The 17295-nt window shown below is 48.9% G+C and overlaps 1 protein-coding gene across 2 annotated transcripts in view; it reads right to left on the bottom strand.

Annotated features, from left to right (window-relative positions):
* Positions 1–17295, bottom strand: part of LOC144112801 (uncharacterized) — a 98251-nt gene that overhangs the window by 34947 nt on the left and 46009 nt on the right. For both annotated transcript variants that reach the window (XM_077645614.1, XM_077645613.1), the window contains exon 2: positions 7477–7571. The gene's annotated coding sequence lies outside the window, so the exon portion shown is untranslated. The remainder of the gene's footprint in view (positions 1–7476; positions 7572–17295) is intronic.

The following is a 17295-nucleotide window of genomic DNA, read 5'->3' as shown; positions in this document are numbered from 1 at the left end:
CGCCAACAAGGCTTGTCCAAACCGCGAAGTTAAAGACCGTGCCCAACAAGTGCACTATGTGTAGCTTTCACTGACGCCAATGAATGGAATCGTGAGGTAGGTGTCTGCCATGTTTGTGAGCCATCAGCTGTACCGCTATTTCATCAGCTGTACCGCTCACATTCCAGCATGGCTACGTCCGCAATACTTGGTGGCTCCAAGCGCAGCTATATGCATGCGGAAGGAAACTTCCGACGAAGACGGCCAGTTTGTGGGAACGAATGCGCACACAAAGCAACGGAGCATGCGTGTGGCGCCCAAGCTCCACTTTATTAATGGTAAATCCGCAATTTCGACGGTTGACAGGATGGTAATGAAGAAACAGGGAGGGCTTTACTGCGTAACGTGATTTTTCGCGCACAAATGGAATCCCGATTGGCCGGGGCCCTGCCGCTTCTCTTTAACAACTGCGCCAAGCATAAATGTTTCGCACGCCGTCAGCGCGCAGTGAAAAACGACATTTCGAAAAAGAGCGAATGAGGCCCAGAAACAGCATGCTGAAACCGCCTCGGCGGGGACCGCCGTGCAGCTATCTTCTCCTGCCGCCGTAGCTGACTGGAGAAATGAACGTTTCTGTGAACTCTCTTTTAGCATCCAGAATCGACACCTTCAGGTAAGAGCTCTTCGCCTTCTTTGAGCCGGGTTGCTGACAAGCTGTTCGCCCAAGCACTACTGCAGTAGATGTGTGATTATAGCGATTTGTATGCTTACATCCAAGCTTCACAAAGTTACCAGAAAACGCCAAGCATACGACAATGTCCCTGTGGAATGTTCGAGAATAGATTGACGCCGGCGCTCTTCTATGTTCCTTGCACGTCGGGTGGGGTCGATGTTCCCGAGCTGGCGTACCTTGCGCTCGCAACGAACACGCGCTGATCCGATCGCTGTGTATCGTAGCCCTCGTGAAAGGGCTGTGCACTCGAAAGAAAAGGCATTCCAAGCAGAAAGCATACAGAGCACGCCCGTGTATCCATGTCTCGCAGCGCTCAAAAAGATGGCCGCAGTAGCAGCGACCTCGCTGACGTGACGTCACGTGCAAGCTACGTAAACAGGCATCCTAGACATATACCTCTTTTTTTTTTTTTGAAGTGTCAGATATTGGTACAAGGCAAATGATTTTACTTAGGCAATATTGCCCACGGTGACTTCTGTAAGTGTGTGCGCTATCACGTGAGCGTGGTTTCGTAAGTGCTCCTAGAGATTGAGCCCGTTTTGATAGCTACAGCGCCTCGCATGCCGACGGTGCTGTTACGCATATCCATTTTATACGTGTTTCGCTTGTGCGTGAAAGAGAAAAAGAGAAAAATAGCGGTAGAAGTCACACGGACTTCCCCACTGCTGGACTTGCATTGCTCTTTGTGTCACGCTTATTATTAAATTAGTGTTGTTTTTAATTAACGAGGAACGGGGTAATTAACGCTATCTGTGGGTGCCATTCAAACTGTGTTTTGGTCGGGCAAAAATATTTCAAATGGTTTTTAAAATCTAATTAGCTAGCATATGCATCGAGTCAGTGGCAGCGTGAAGGAGTTGTTACGGGCTACTTTCAGCGACCGTATTTTAATGGTTATCGACACAGTAGGTCCCCCGACCGTTGAGTGGTATAAAAGCTACCAGGCGACCATCACAGACGCTGCGAAGTTCATCGCCAGTTGGTCGCTCAACCCACCACCTCCATGTGATGCCACACTGAAGAAATGTGTGCTGAAGTGTACGGCAACCACTGAAATTTCCAGCCTTTTTACGCATCTGTTGCTTACCGAAAACCGGTTGGCGTTCGCCCGAGTTGCACCACCGCGGTTCGCCGGTTCCTTGGTCCGGCGGCTTAAAGGTGCACTGAAGAGAACTTGGGTTCGTCTTTCCATCGCGGGAACCCGATCTATACGCTCCGAGCACTCTTAAAACCTTCGAATTATTATCCAGCGTGACTGATGTCTATTTTAATAAGATCATATTAGGATGGTTATGATGGCGAAAACTGCCCGGCGTCTGTGCGAAGCATCCGCCTGCCAGGTGGTGTTTATGGGGGTTTACCTCTCTCCACCCCCTCTCCACTTGTAGGGGAGAGAAGGGAGACGCAGGACGAAGAATAACTGTGCAAAAACGAAAATGACTAAAAAAATTGGACACTTAAGTTCTGCCTAAAAGGTATGACGCGACAGCGTTAATGAGTGTAGTGCCCATATATGCCGAATTGGTTATCCTCGAATATACATTGATAGATTCCTGGAATTCCTCAGGCGCAGTGGTTATTGTGTGTTGTGTTAAGTTGGGTTTTATGGCACATAGGCAGCTAAGGCCATCATGCGCCAAGCTCAAGTCGCAGTGGTTAGGCGATGCGCCACTGCCCTGCGATCATGGCCGGCGCTGCCACCAGTGGGGCTTGTGCGACTCACGTTGCTCTTACCGAACACCCTCTCCTGACCAATCATCAATTTAACCGCTACCTGCCAAGGATAGCAGTTTGCTCCCAATCCGGCGGGCAGGTTGTGGTGATTCCATCAGGTCATGTGACCTGGGTGGCACACCTAGGTGTTGTTCTCGCTCAGAACGCCGACGCCCATGACGTCGGATTTTCTGCAGAACGTTTCACTCAAAATTTATTTATTAATTTTTGTTCCTTTTATTTTATTTGTTTAACTTAACCGTCACCTCTTTGTTTCCTCGATTTTCATTCTGAACTCCTCAAAATCTCAGAAAACTCGTTATTCGCTTTCTACTTTTTTCTCCTGTTTGGATCGGCACCAGACTCTGGCTAATTCCCCACCGTGGGTGTGTGCCATTGCTTCAGAGGCAACAACAACAAGAACGGCAGCCTTAACGCTACCGCGTTAGAATGACACGACTCAGATAACAGCAAGCGTACGCGAAAAATATACAGCCTCGAGAAGAACCATGTGAGCAAAAATCAGGCTTGAGACAGCTATTCCTTCTCGCATAGCTCGGGAAGAGCAACCTGTCTCTCACAAGCCGCACCAGCGGCTGTGTTTGAAACAGCCGCCTGCCAGTGCAGTGGAAGCATCGCTTAACCTCAGCGCCACTATGCCGGTAGTGGTACGAGGGCTTGAGCGATCTAACAATGCGGCGCATTTTGCGTAGTTGCGTAGTCGGAATGGGAAAAGAATCCAAGCTGCAGTAGATTGGAGAGTGAAAGACATTGGACTCAGAATTAGAATATAATCAGAACTGGAATAGACTGCCGAGAGGAAAAAGAATGCTAACGCATTTCCTCCGCATCAATCCAGCAGATCGCCCCTAAATTTTTTAACCCGCCGTGGAGAGTAGGAGGAGTCAACGAATAGGGTTGCCATGTCGAAAAGCACGCGCGCGCAGAATGCCTTTGAGCCAATCACCTGGCGGCCTACCGCTCTGCTGTCGGCGGAGTAATACGTGGAGTGGTGCGCCCGACCATCTGCCCCGGTCGGGCAGCCGAGAATAAACGCAGTGCGCTTGCTTCGGGCTTGTTATTTCGGTGATACGTTCTCTAGCTGAACTACAAATATGTAGCAGTTATTGCTTACGTCATGTCGAAAAGAGTAACAAAAGTTACTCATGGGTGTCTTCAGAGACTACAGTATTTTCATTGGCCGTTGCACATGTAGTGATGAGGTTGAGTCTCGCGTGAGTGGATAGTCCACGTGTATTTTTATTCCCGTGGGCTTGATTTGCGGCTATGCTGTCTGCGACTGAAACTATTTATCCACGGAAGCCCAAAAAAAACTACATAGAAGGGAAAATTAATTTCTTCAGAACGCTCTTTAGTGCGCGTTTAAGCTTAACTGATGCCTGATCCTGGCGCCGCTGTCTCGCATTCTCGACACTGAAATCCCACGTCAGGGTCCTCTCGCCGTTGACACTTTTGCTCCGCTTCACGAGCAGGCAACTCCGGACCTTCACGTTCGCAGTCGCGGCGGCGTTGTCGAAATTCCTCCTGCCTTGGATAACCCGTCATCTCTGCCAGAATGGCGAGCTGGTGGGTGACGGCGCGCTCATGATCCATGCACCACGAGCAACGCGCCAAGGGATGGTGACGTCATAGAAGCGCACGGCTTCGCACGACGCGAAACCGCCACATGCTCTAGTAACAGCTTGCCCTGTAAAATTACTGAAAGTGAAAATATGCACCGCGTTGAGATTGCGAAGAATTCAACATGTAAAGTATTTAATCTGAAGATAGTGGTTTACCGTGGCTTATCGCCCTCAAATTCTGTTTACGGATTACTCTGCGGATTGTAGCTTAAGTATGGGCTGTCTGATCATGCGTTTCGCAGTGAGCGTATCTAGTTGGCTGCACCGTTTCAAACAGCCCGTTTGCGTTCAGGCCGTTTTTCTCAGTCGAATGCGTTCCTTCCAACGTGCACACTGAATACGCGCGTCACTCAGTCTGTGGATAAAGCCGCGCTCTGTTCAGCACGATGAATGCTTTTCCTTCCGAGTAGTCAAAAGGCTGCAGCATGTGAACGATGCATGAACGATGCACCGACATGCGCGCAGAGGCATACGAGCTGAATCCACGCCTTTGCCCTGCATACGCAGGGATGAGCGTCAGCTGCGGAGGAGGGCATAAAGCTTCTGCACAACCGTGTGCTCCTTGGCAGCATCGCAGCACACTCGCAGTGTATGCAAAAACACTCGCTGCTGTTCCCTAAAACGAAGGGAGCGGTCGTGCAACGGCAGGAAAAGGGCAGCTAAAGTCGCGTGAGTGGCGCTTCCGATACCGTCTCGGAGAAGCCGAGGCTAGCAAAACCGAAATTAAAATGCGCAGTGAGCGTGAATCTTGATAGAAACGACTGAAGAGAACTGGGACTAAACACAGACGCACGCGCTGCGTCTGTGCTCTTCTCTTACATCCCAGCGCTGTTCAGTCGTTTCCATCAGCATGCACCAAACAGCCAGACTAAGCCCTCTTCTAGAGTGGATCCTACGCGGACGCCTTCAAGCAGACTGGCAGCGCCCGAATGAGGCTCAAGCGCTACTACTTCCGCGACCTCTGAAACACCAAACGTACACCAAAACCATTCGAACTGGACAGAGGAAGAGAGAGTCAAAACATTTGTACTAGAACGCGAAGTCTTGTCTTATGAAGACAGGATGGCTCGGGCGTGCCTAGCCGGAGCGTACAGCAAAGAACACCGACCAAGGATGGACACCTATCTAAGCGTGATTGCAGCTTGGCACTGCTGTTCCTTGCCAACATACAAGGGCAGTTGTCTCATGAGCTTTTGCAGACACTATCGCGTTTTGCTTTCCAGCTTGCAATGAAGACAGCCGCCTGAAACCAAAGATGGCATTGCGGCCGTCAAAACTCTGCCTACTTTGTTGGAATGCCAATGGTCCATGACCTAATCTTTCGCACCTTTGTGAGAAATATCTCAGGAAAGTGTTCAGTGAGCACGAGTTTGCAGGCCCAGATGCAGTGGCTAGCGAAGGCAGAATATCCAGCTATATGTATGCTTCATTACAATAACCCAGTTCACCTAGGTGGGCACCGTCCAACCTCCATATATATTAACGGGCACTAAAAAAGTGACCACAGCATATATCTGTAGACAGCGGCCTGTTGAGACCCGAAAGGTATCTTGAGAAATCGTCAGCTATGCGTACATGCCGAGATTATTTGTGTAGGCTTCAATTCTCACCACTCCATGAGGAGGTCCTGACGTGGCACGCCCCAAGGCAGCTATAAAGCCGACAGGATCTCAGAAATCAACTTGGGCATATTGAATGACTGCACACCAACGTTTGTCTTCTCTGGGGATACTCCGATTATTGTTACCTCAGCGTTTCATCTGATAACCCAAGACTTAGGCGCATCAGGAGCTTACAAGTGGGACGGCGCTCATGTTGCCATTCGCCTGAAGCCCCTGCATCCAGTGTAAAACGGTCTTGCGAGTGCTAAAATTTGTCTGTAGCACGATTTTCGCGACCATTTGGAGCAAGACGTCTTACCTGACTATAACTTGCGCAAAGCACAATATAAAACAGTTATTCTTCGCTTGCTTGTCTTACACGGTCCACGAAAACTGACTACAGGCTAAGTGCTTCCGCACGGCGAAAAAAGCGCCGGACGATGTTTTCTTGTGCAGGACCTCAGAGTACCCGAACAACGCTATCGGGTCAGTTTTCGCGTTCCAGAGCGTGGTGGGAATGAAGGCCCCCCCTTTCATTCGCTTTGTTGCCTTAGATTTTTCAACCCTTTCATCCGCATTTTGTCGAATGCAATTTCATCATAGTAGATTTTTAATGCCTCATGCGTGGTGGGTACAGAAAGTGTTCGCACTTTCTGTCCACAAAGTAACTCGGGTAAGCTCGGAGGAGCGCCGCTCAAGTTGCAGCCAATGGGAGGAAGCTCGGGTAAGTTCGGAAGCTGAGTGTCGGGCAAGTTGCGCGAGAAGTTGCTCGGGAAGGGCAACATGGGTCGCACAATCACTACGGGTGGCTGTGACGCATCGCTTAACCGCTGCGCCACTGCGCTAGTCGGGGTACGAGGACTCACCGCCCTCTATGAGTTCTCAGTAGAGAATGACCAATTCTGCATACATGGGCATTAACCCACGGAGCTCCGAATGGTGTGCGCTTTGGTGGCCAACGCGACCTAAGTTGCACAAACGCACAGAATACCGCAGACATAATCAACCGCAAACGCACCAACTGAAATGGCAGTAGTGCACAATCATTTCGTATTCATAGCACGTAAGGAGACTTGAGTGGCCCCCGTAGTTTTTATTTTTTTTTTTGTCTTTACGCTCCGCACGAAACATGCATGCCACTAACATAAAATGCTCCCGTCAGTCTGTCGATTCATTCTTGGTCACCCGCTGCCGCGGTGTCTCAGTGGTTATGGCGCTCGGCTGCTGGCGCGAAAGACGCGGGTTCGCTCATAGCCGCGGCGGTCGAATTTCGATGGAGGCGAAATTCTAGAGACCCGTGTGCTGTGCGATGTCAGTGCACGTTAAAGAGCCCCAGGTGGTCGAAATTTCCGGAGACCTTAACTACAGCGTCCCTCATAGCCTGAGTTGCTTTGGGACGTTAAACCGCCGTAAACCATAAACCATAAACTATTCTTGGTCACCCGTAATTATCCTCATCATCCACAATGCACGACTGCGACTACCACAAGCGGTAAGGTTTCAAGATGTGTGTTGAGTTTAAGATCGGCATGTGTGTCTAATATAAGATTTTCATGTACACACATTGTCGTGCGCGCGGTAGCGTCGTCCCAGAGCGCGGGCGTAGGGCGCGCCGCACCCTGACGGCAAAGCAACATCACCGCACTTGTAAATAGCTGTAAACAAGTTCGGCACTGTATAATCTGAAATCTTCGATGTGTTCTGGATGAATCGGGAGGAGAAGAAAACGAAAAAAAGAAAGGAGGAAGGAACCTGCCTGACTCACATCAACATAAAACCACTCGTGTGGCAACTCACAAGAGCATACCTTGAAGATCTGTCAGATCTTCTGCAGCTAGAATGTCTGTCTGGAGCAACCGCTGTATACACCTTGTTCGTTCAGGAGCTGCACGTTGTGGCCCGCTGCAAAGTAACAAAAATAAGATCTGAGCGGCGACATCGTTCAACACCGCATATGTCAACGCGCATCAATGTGGGCGGGGAGCGAACCCAAGAATAAACAAAGAGAGCAATATGTCACAATGCTCCCCTGCCCAGAGTGGATGCACACGCATCTTTGCGGAAAATAGAGACGAAAGGGGAAAGAACGGGAGATATGTAGTAATTAATCGTCAGATGTGATCGTCAGCTCTCATGAGTTTACCAGTCATGACGTTCATGTAAAATGAGGATGACGTAACCTGGCCTCTTCAAACAGGGCGCAAAATGTTTGTGTTAATGCAGTAAGAATGGCCTAAAAACCGCCTTAGAGCGTAGAAATGCAGCCAGAAGCAGGCACATTGCACAACATAAATGTCGCATTTTATGTACGTAAGACCGGTCTACAGGCTATGCAGGAATACTAGGTTGCCAAGTGCTAGATGTTATGTGATGGATTTACGGAATGATACGTATTTAGACATATTGGTGCACTAGAAGTTACAAAATTAAAATTTCTTCTCGCCCAGCAGCATGCAAAAAAAAGGATAATAATAAATTATTATAAAGGATCAGTTCAGAACTTAACTGCACAGCATCATCAGCTTTTTGGAAAAGCTGATGGGTGATACTAACACTTTTGCTGAACAACGCATGGTTCCTTTCAGAACAAAGGTGAAAAACGAAATAATGAGGAGGTATTTTTTACTGTTTTGCTGGTCAAGTAACAGCAAACTGTACAGGACTCAAGACAGTAAATTTGCATGAAAAGCAAAGTGCTTAGTAACATCGGTCTTCTTTTACCATTCCCCCATGTAATGCCATCTCAAGGGGCCCTTCAAGAGTACAATAAAGAAATAATTAAATAATTAACACTTCTATTGAGTGACTTGTGAGCGCGGTGATCCGAAATGATCTTTATTTTTTAGACACCGGCATAAAGACTCATTTTATCATAATCATTTTGCAATTTTCAGAGAAGGTGGGAATCGGCAATGAATTGAAAACAAGTTGTTTTGATGGCAATAAAACAAAGCAGCCTTGATGGAGTATACTGCTCATAATGCTCTGCATAGTAAAACCTTACATGCTTAACCGGAAACGGACGTGGCTGAAGGCTTAGTCAGCAACGCGGTGGGACACCTCAGATATGTATAGCATGACACCGAAGGACATGCGATGCGAATATGGCCTAAATGATAGAGTTGGGATCGAAGGTTGTACGGTAGTAAAAATGCACATGCGTACGTCTAACAGACCACAAGGCGGCACTTCGTCACTATGAAGAAGATTACTCGAAAAGAGGCCCGTGTACTATGCTATGTCAGTGCACTTTAAAGAACCCCAGGTTGTCGAAATTATCCGGGTCGCTGAATCGTTCGCGCTAAGCAATAGCTTAGGCTATGCAACTTTTTTTTTATTGCCCATAAAATATGAAATAAAATTTGGTGTTCTTGGAGCCGTGCATACGACGAGTGATTAGACTCAATTAAAAAATATCTGCGCATAGTCTGAGTGCTTATCACACTGGTGAAGTACGATCTATCAGGAAACTTATTTTATTGGGATGCGATCGCGTTACATTGTTCAAAGGAATACCCTGATATAAACCTAAGAAGCAGATAAAATCAGTCTGTTTTACGTTATTGGCATTTCACAGTCACAGCGCTTCAGTTAGAAATCGGTCATTAGTAGAAACAGTTCGAGGGACCGAAACTGGAGGAAAGGGGGACGTCCCCTCTGCCAACCTGTATACGGAGTCTCTATCTCTCAGCCAAAGAAAACTGCAAAGACTATGAGCGAAGGCGCGTGAGAAATCTGTCCGTGCAGCTTTGAGCGCGTTAAACAGCCCCGTGGAACTATATCTTGTTTGTCTGCAAATTTCAAAACACGCATAGTTTGATAGTGACTACAAAAAAGAAAGAAAGAAAGAAAGAAAGAAAGAAAGAAAGAAAGAAAGAAAGAAAGAAAGAAAGAAAGAAAGAAAGAAAGAAAGAAAGAAAGAAAGAAAGAAAGAAAGAAAGAAAGAAAAAGTGTGCGCCGCGGCTGGCAAGGCCCGCGGTGAGGGAGCAGTTAAACACGGTTTCCGCTAGCCGGCTTAAATTGTCAGCGGGCAATTAAATTTAAATTCGCATATAAATAAAAAAAACGAGGTGTGCGGAAGACCCGAAACGATGCGGGGGCGCATCAGCATTACATTGCTGGAATTCAATCCCACGCAAAAGACACAGGGCTGTCTATATGATGCCTTCCCTCTTCTGGTTATGGAAGGCTTGCAGCGCTTTCGAGCCGTAACGTGAGAATTATTTTTTCTCGCTCTTTGAACGCAGAGCGACACACACAGTGTTTTCAGTGATGCAGGAAATGTATTGTGTAACATTTTTTTAACGCACAGCTCGTGCTCACAAAAGTGGTCATTGGCAAATCAGCAATCTTGACTTTCTGCGAATAAGGAGGATTTCGCGGCCCATTTCCAGTGCGCGTCGCAGACACGGATTAAACTCTTGCCACAGCCGACGCACTTCTTTTGTTCTTTTTTTTTAAACTGCAGCGCAGGCTGTAGGTTAGCTCTTTATTTGCCAGATCAAGAGCCCAGGAGAGTGGGCCGTCGGCCAGGCACCTGCCCAAGGGGAATGCAGTCCGCAGTCAATTGGTTCGAGCAAGCGTTTCAGCATGCCACGCACGGACAGAGCTCAACGTCGTACGCGAGTCGAACGGCACGTAGTGTGGCGCTGAAAGGTGTTCATCGCATTGACCATGCCGCAATCATCGAGCTTGCTCTTAGCACGAGCGCCTATGTACGCGCACTGGAAGGCTAAGCAGCGCCCGGAGAGTTCACTTCCAAGTATTATTGCTTAAAGCCACATATGGTAAACTCCTTTTTATTGCAAGATGAGCCGATATACAGCGTTATTTCGCCACCTCCGTTACAGCGCTTCAGGCCGCGGGGAAATTCCAGCAAGCAACGCAAACAGAGACGGATTTCATAGGGGAGAATTTCTCTTCCACTTGAGTTGTAAATTTTGCATCGCAAAACAATGAAGAACCCCACTGTTTTCGGACGAAAAAGTAAATTAAACTGAAGTAAATGAAATAAATACATTCGCGAATTGGCCAGCCTTGGGCGTTCTAGGGACGATAAGTTTTCGTCTTCCTCTCTCGAGCTACCTGCTGCTGCCTTGTACGTCCCAAAAGGTTCAAGCAAACTTGCCCTGCGTACGTCAACCATTTGTCAACGACAGTATGGCCCAAACGGGACGGCCCCTTTCAAGAGTGAACGCGAATACAGTGCTTCAGCGTGTATTCGCACCGCGCAAACACCCAGATATAAAGGCATGTTGTGGCATCGTTGTACAATGACGGAGAAACAATGAAATGGGACTCGTGTTCTCCATGAGCATGAGCTCTTCTTTAGGAGTAATGGAAGCTAATTTCTGGCTCGAATCATTTCATGTAAGGTATGTGAAGGTGACATGGGTAGCGGTTAACTTTTCTTTTATTGCACAGCTGTTTCGAGTAGCTTTCTATTTTTTGCAAAAAACAAAAAAGTATACTTATTCACGTTTATGCATTTTCAAGCGAGCATCGCAATCGCTTAACGGGCTCTCGAGAAGACGTGTGAAGCAGACAGAAATGCATGACACGTAAATCCGTAGTCGAAATTGAGCAAGCACAACCTACTCGGAGTGCTCCTCAGCACACCGTTTAAATAAGCATATCCCTTGCGAGGCGCTGTCTCGGGGAAGCGTGGAAATACCCGGGGATCAATTTTTTTAAATTGTTTCGTGCGAGGCGAGAAAAATATAACGCGCAAAAGCTCGAGCTACGGCGCTCAATATTTTTTAGAAGTTCTTTCTTTATATATAGAAAGAATGAAACGAGTCTTGGAAGCGAGGCTCGTGGTCTGCATAAAACGCGCTCGCAGAATGCAACAGCAGCGGCAGCAACAGAGACGTGAAACTGTCCTCGCGCGATCTGCGTGGCGAGTGTCCCTGCGAGCGTTAATCCGTGTTCACGTCGGGTCTTTCAGCGTCTGCGCCCATCTGGACACGTCGCTCGCGAAGCATGATGCATTTCGCAATGACCGCAAACCGCTGTAGCGAGCCGCAGTGACAGCTCGAGAAGGCGTGAACGAATTTAATGCGCTCCCCTATGCTTCCCCCCCCTACACAATTGCTCGTATGTTTCTTTCTTTTTTCTTTCTGTCCATTCCCAGCTCGTTTGCGAGCCGTGCGCGCCAGCCTTGACGCAACAAGCTTGGCGTGCAGCGGGCGAGCTTCGCAACGCTCGATTTGCATTTCGCCCATCGTCGCTGTTGCGCGCGTGCGAGCGCTGTTTTCCCGCAACGGAGCTCCGCTTGATCTCTCCTCGTGCAGCCTTTGGCACGCGCACTCGGCGGGCGGTTGACCGAGCGACCCGGCCTCGTCGGTGTGGGCGTCGTATTTACAAACACGCGCGATGACGCGAGTCTGCGGGAACGCATCGCATCATGTTCGCGAGGGAGAGAGAAAGAATGAAACATCCTCTTCTCGGCGCCGATGTGGACGCCCGTGGCAGGAGTAAACAAACACTGAAAGGTTGTCCCCTGTCAGCGGTGGAACTTGGACGGCGTGCTAAACACCATAGCCCATAAGCAGCAGAATTTCGGGCGCCCAAATTGTTATACGGTTTGCGTTGAGCTTTGCCTCTTGTTATTTTCCCTGTCCCGCTGACGTCATCGCTCTTTGTCCTGCTGCTTTCGAATCCAAGGATGAGTCGACGACATCGGCACTTCGTCCCCAACACAGTTTGCGGCCGCTAAGCTTTCCTACTCTATTTCGGTGATGCCGATTTCGTAAAAACCAGCTTCCCGACCCTCGTCATCGATTTCGTCTCGCGTGTATTGCGCCTTCAGCCTTCACATTTGTCGCTGGTTTAAGGCAGGTCCTAAGCCTCGGTAGCCATTGTCCTTACTATTCGGCCTTCGCGCCACAGCAACGACTATTGGTTAAAGACATGTCACCGCTGACATCACCTTCTTAGTGTTTTCCATCCACCCCTCACGGTCCACCCTTGGCAGCAGTTCCTCTCGGCAGTGACAAGCATCGAGGGGCTGACAGCTTGTGAACGGAGTTTTCAAGACATTGTGTCTATGACTACTTTCCTGACCACCTTCTGAGGGACAGTTAAAAAGTGTACAGGATATTCGTGCACTCCGATACAACGACCGGTTGTTACACCAACCCGACACAAGCTGCAGCCTGTTGGCTATGGCACGAAACAGCGTCTAGCAGAGGAAGTGCCTACCGAAAAAGCCCGCTGAGAGGAACAGGGACACGGCGCGCGCCTAACTGTACAGCCTGATAACCGCGCCATAAGGGAGGTGTGCGATACAGGGGGAGGCTGGAGCATTGCATTCACTATTTTTCCTTTTTACAAGTCCAAAAATCGCCCACCTGGTATGTCGGCAATAAATGGACTACGCAGCCGCTGGCGGCGCGGCATTAGTCATGCTAAGGACATGCGATACATTCAGTACTTCTCTCAGGAAACTTTAGTTCATGTGTTGTGCGAAGAGCTGATGGCTTATCGCGTGGTCCGAGGCCAATATTCTTTTTTTTTTTTCGTGGGTTCATCTGCGTACACTATTCTTTTCCTTAATTTCCAAGCCGGCATTTTCGACGGAGGTTGGTGCTGCATAACTGAAGACACTAATTCTGCAGAGCAGTTTCATTGTCTAACTGAAAATTTGATTAAAGCACATTTCTCCTCCGTCACCTTTTGCAATGAAATAAGCATCTTTAGCGCACCCTTCGTGGGGCAACTAAGCGATTCTTGAAATAAACGTGGGCATGTAGTCTAGCAGAAAGAAACAAAAATAACGATTGGCACTGCATTCCTCATAAATGTTTGCATGTTTCTGTGCCATTTGCGGCTCTGTTGCGAGACCAAGAAAAAACTCGTCTTTCTAGCGCACATAAAACGCACAGACGAGAGTAGAGACCAGCGAGCGTCCGTGGTGTCTATTCTGACTTTGTCCGCGTGTTTTATGTGCGCCGCAAAATGAGTCGCAGTGTTACAAACCACCAACTTGCCCAGCGGTCTACGTTTAGCCAAGGAATAAAAATAGAAAAAAAAACTGGAGGGGACACTTGAGCTTCGCCTTAAGGGTATGACGCGACAGCGTTAATGGGCTAATGTCCACATAAGCGGAACTGGGCATTCTCTACGTTCATAGATCGCTGGGAGTCCTCATACCAATCATGGCGCAGTGGCGCAGCGGTTAAGCAATGCGCCACTGCTCTGAGATGGCATGCGCTGCCACCGGCAGGGATTATGAAACCCAGGTTGCTCCCGCCGACCAACCTCTCGCGATCAACAATAATTTAACTTCCACCTGCCACGGTGGGCAGTGTGCTCACAATCAGGTGGTCAGGTTGTGATGACGTTGCGGGGTCACGTGATCTAGGCGGCCCACCTGCCAGCTAAATTGCTTCGCTGAGTAGTTTCCGTGGATTTTTTGCACACGGCCAAAAACTCCAACGCCGGCTTTTCTGCGACACGGGGCCCTTAAAAGTATCGCGTTGAAGCAAGCCTTCTGGACCGTCTACGGAAAACCGTACTGCTTAGCACTGAATCTGCATAATTACATTTCACTTGCACTTGAGAGATGAAACTAACGGTACGGAAAGCTGCCATTATTCTTCACGTTCAGAGCTCAAGCACGAGAAGCCTTCCGGCAGTGAAGGCAAAACAATTGGCATTTTACGCTCTTGTTCAAATAAACAATCTGTGGCGCACATGGGAGAGGAGCGCCTCAATAGTAATTTATTTCTACCATCACCTTGGGGCTCCCGAATTAGCATAAGCAGAATATTTCGAGCTTGATATAAGCATGTGGTTGGAATTGTTATGTGTGACAAAGAACACTAACGACAAAGTGTGAACAGTAAACGCAGCCTGCGTCATTTTTAGTAATCTACAAGATTACTACGGAAAAGCAGCACCCCGCGACGTCAACATACACCACGCATCAACGTGACTTTTCGGGGCTGTTATCCGATGACTATGCGCGGAGACTGCAAGTTTCTGTGACGCATTTAATTGAATGCTGTCGCCAGAGATCGATTCACCTTGAGAGCTAATCTCAGACCCTGCGTAGGCGCGTCTTCTGAGCACACATGACCACCTGCTATGTCTAACTCGGCATTAGCTGGGCCTGGGGGGCAGCCCAAGCCAAGGAACTCCTTTAAACCCACCGTATACCTTAATTAAAAATAAAACTTTTAACCACCCCTAGCGGCGTCACGGCACCCTCGATGCACATATCAATGAATGGTATGGTATGGTATGGTATGGTATGGTATGGTACGGTACGGTACGGTATGGTATGGTATGGTATGGTATGGTATGGTATGGTATGGTACGGGGGGTTTAACGCCCAAGAAGCGCCGTACATCGCCAAAAACATAGGCTTTTTCGCATCCAGCCTCCTAAGAAATGCGACCGCCATGGCCGGGATTCGACTCGTGACCTAATGGAGCAGCTGATTGCCGCCGCCAAGCCACCGCGGCGGGTCTCATCGCAGGCGCCGCTGAAACTGTTCGTTAATAAATGACCACATAATTATTTCCTCGCGTGCTGGAGCAATTAAGGTTTCGTTCCATAACTACTGGTTCAAGGCTGGGCTGCAGTAAAGACTGAAAGAGCGAACGCACCATTCTTTTGCGAGTGCCCTTCTGAATCTGCACATAGGTATCTCGGCACCTTCTTCACAACTGTTTGCATCGGAAGGCGGCCGCAGTGGCAGCGAGGAGTGCGTGATTGGTTTAGCGTGCTGTGCTGCAGGGCCACAATGCGAAATCTCGGCACTCGGCCGTCATGCATGCGAGTTGGATTGCGGGAGGTCGTCTCGGCCGACCAACCGACCTCTCGTACCCAGGCAAGGGAAGCGGCGTCACCGCCAATTTAGCGCGGTATAAAAGCGGCACGCGAGCTACCGTGGCTTGCATTGCAGGGGGGGGGGGGGGGGGGGGGGGGGGTTAATTCGCCTGCACGCACTCCCCCGGGGCGGTTTTTACGCCGGTCATCGGAGCTAGTGCGCCTATAACGTCGTAGAGCATGCTGGATTGCTTCACTATCGATTAGCGCTGGGCTGGCACCGAACAACCTCAGCGACTCCCTGACAATGTCATGAAAAGAAAACGGATATGTTGACATAAAAGGATCCCCAAATCACGCATTGCCGTTCGATGTGTGGCCGTCGGTTAAACCTGGTGTCTCTATGTGCGCCTTCTCGCCGCTCTTTTTGTGTGTTGTCCCCGTGACGTTCTGACTTCGTGCCTTTAAGGAATTACTTTCTCCCACATATATGTATGCTCCGATTTTATAAGAGTGAAAATGACTGGTATAACACCCTTGCATATACAACGAATGATCGTCCGCGTAGAAGCCGAAGTAAACTTCACTGCGTCCGATAACGGACACGCAACATGTGGGTCTCGACGTATACGTGATCATGTTTCGGCTGTTCCCACTTTGCGAAAGAATGCCGTACTCGGCAATCTGGAACTCTGACAAACAACAAAACGTAGCAAGAAGCCAAAACCAGCACTTTGCTTGTCCATACTTCTCCCATCCCAGCTCAGAGTGCAGGAAGATGGCGCACCTCACTCGTGGAGCCCCTCCGAAGTCCCAACCACATTTCGTGCTCCCTCCTTGTCAGCGAGATCCTGTTTTATACAGGCACCGTTGCCGCGTAAGTTGGCTTGCGCTGAGCTTTAGCACTACCGTGCAGTAAGGAGAAATACACGAGAGACGTGACTTGTCAACAGGACCAACTAGCGCGAGTGCTTTCAGACAACTTGAAGCGTATACGTAGAGTCGGGGAGAAAAGTCTCTGGACCACGCTCTGCTATGGAGACCACACTCGTGGAGGTGAAAGAATAAAATATTGACTTTCACCTCCACAAGGGTGGTCTCCAGCCGCAGGCTAATAGCCGAGCTATGAGCTTCCTTTGAGAAACAAGTGGCCCAGAGACTTCTGTCCCTGACTGTACAGCGTCGTGTGCAGCGTACGGCACGCACAAGCAATACAAAGAGAGGTGGTGGTTTAAGAGAGGTAACTCGTTAACGTCTGTCCAGTCTGGCTTGTAGGCGCGCTGTACAATGGACCCAAACTGCAGATAAAAATCCAGTGTCTTGATATTTCGAAGACCGTTACTGCGGGAAGGATGCGCAGGTGCTTGAAAGCCGCAGATGGCGCAGTACAGGGTTAATTGGAGAGATAGGGAGCAGCCTTTGCCCTGCAGTCGGCGCAGTCAGGCTGATGATGATGACTACAAGAAAAGAGCAAACAATAACACGGTCCGTCAAACTTAGTAAGAACGATCGATCCAAAATTCACCCGTTAATTAGCCCAAGATTTGCCTTAAACGTAAATGTAACAACAAAAAACGAAGATTTCCTTACCATGCACTGTATGCTTTGCACGGCATCGTAATAAGGAAGAGAAAATGATTAATATTTTAGTGTTACCTTTTTTTTCAGTTGGTGCGTACACCGCGAAACTTCGGACTAGCGCCCCCTTCCCCTTTTTCTGAAATGCCGCCTTCATTGGCTGCGTCCCTGGCCCTCCTGTTGCGCTACACAGCTTCTTCAAAAATACTGGCGAACAAACTCAACCGTCCAGGCTACTTAAATCACCAGCCAGTTTCGAGCAAGCCTCCTG

This window comes from Amblyomma americanum, chromosome 1 (genome assembly GCF_052857255.1).
Source record: "Amblyomma americanum isolate KBUSLIRL-KWMA chromosome 1, ASM5285725v1, whole genome shotgun sequence".
NCBI classification, from domain to species: Eukaryota; Metazoa; Arthropoda; class Arachnida; order Ixodida; family Ixodidae; genus Amblyomma; species Amblyomma americanum.
Note: the sequence above shows the minus strand (reverse complement) of the source record. Positions and strands in the feature narration are given on the sequence as shown.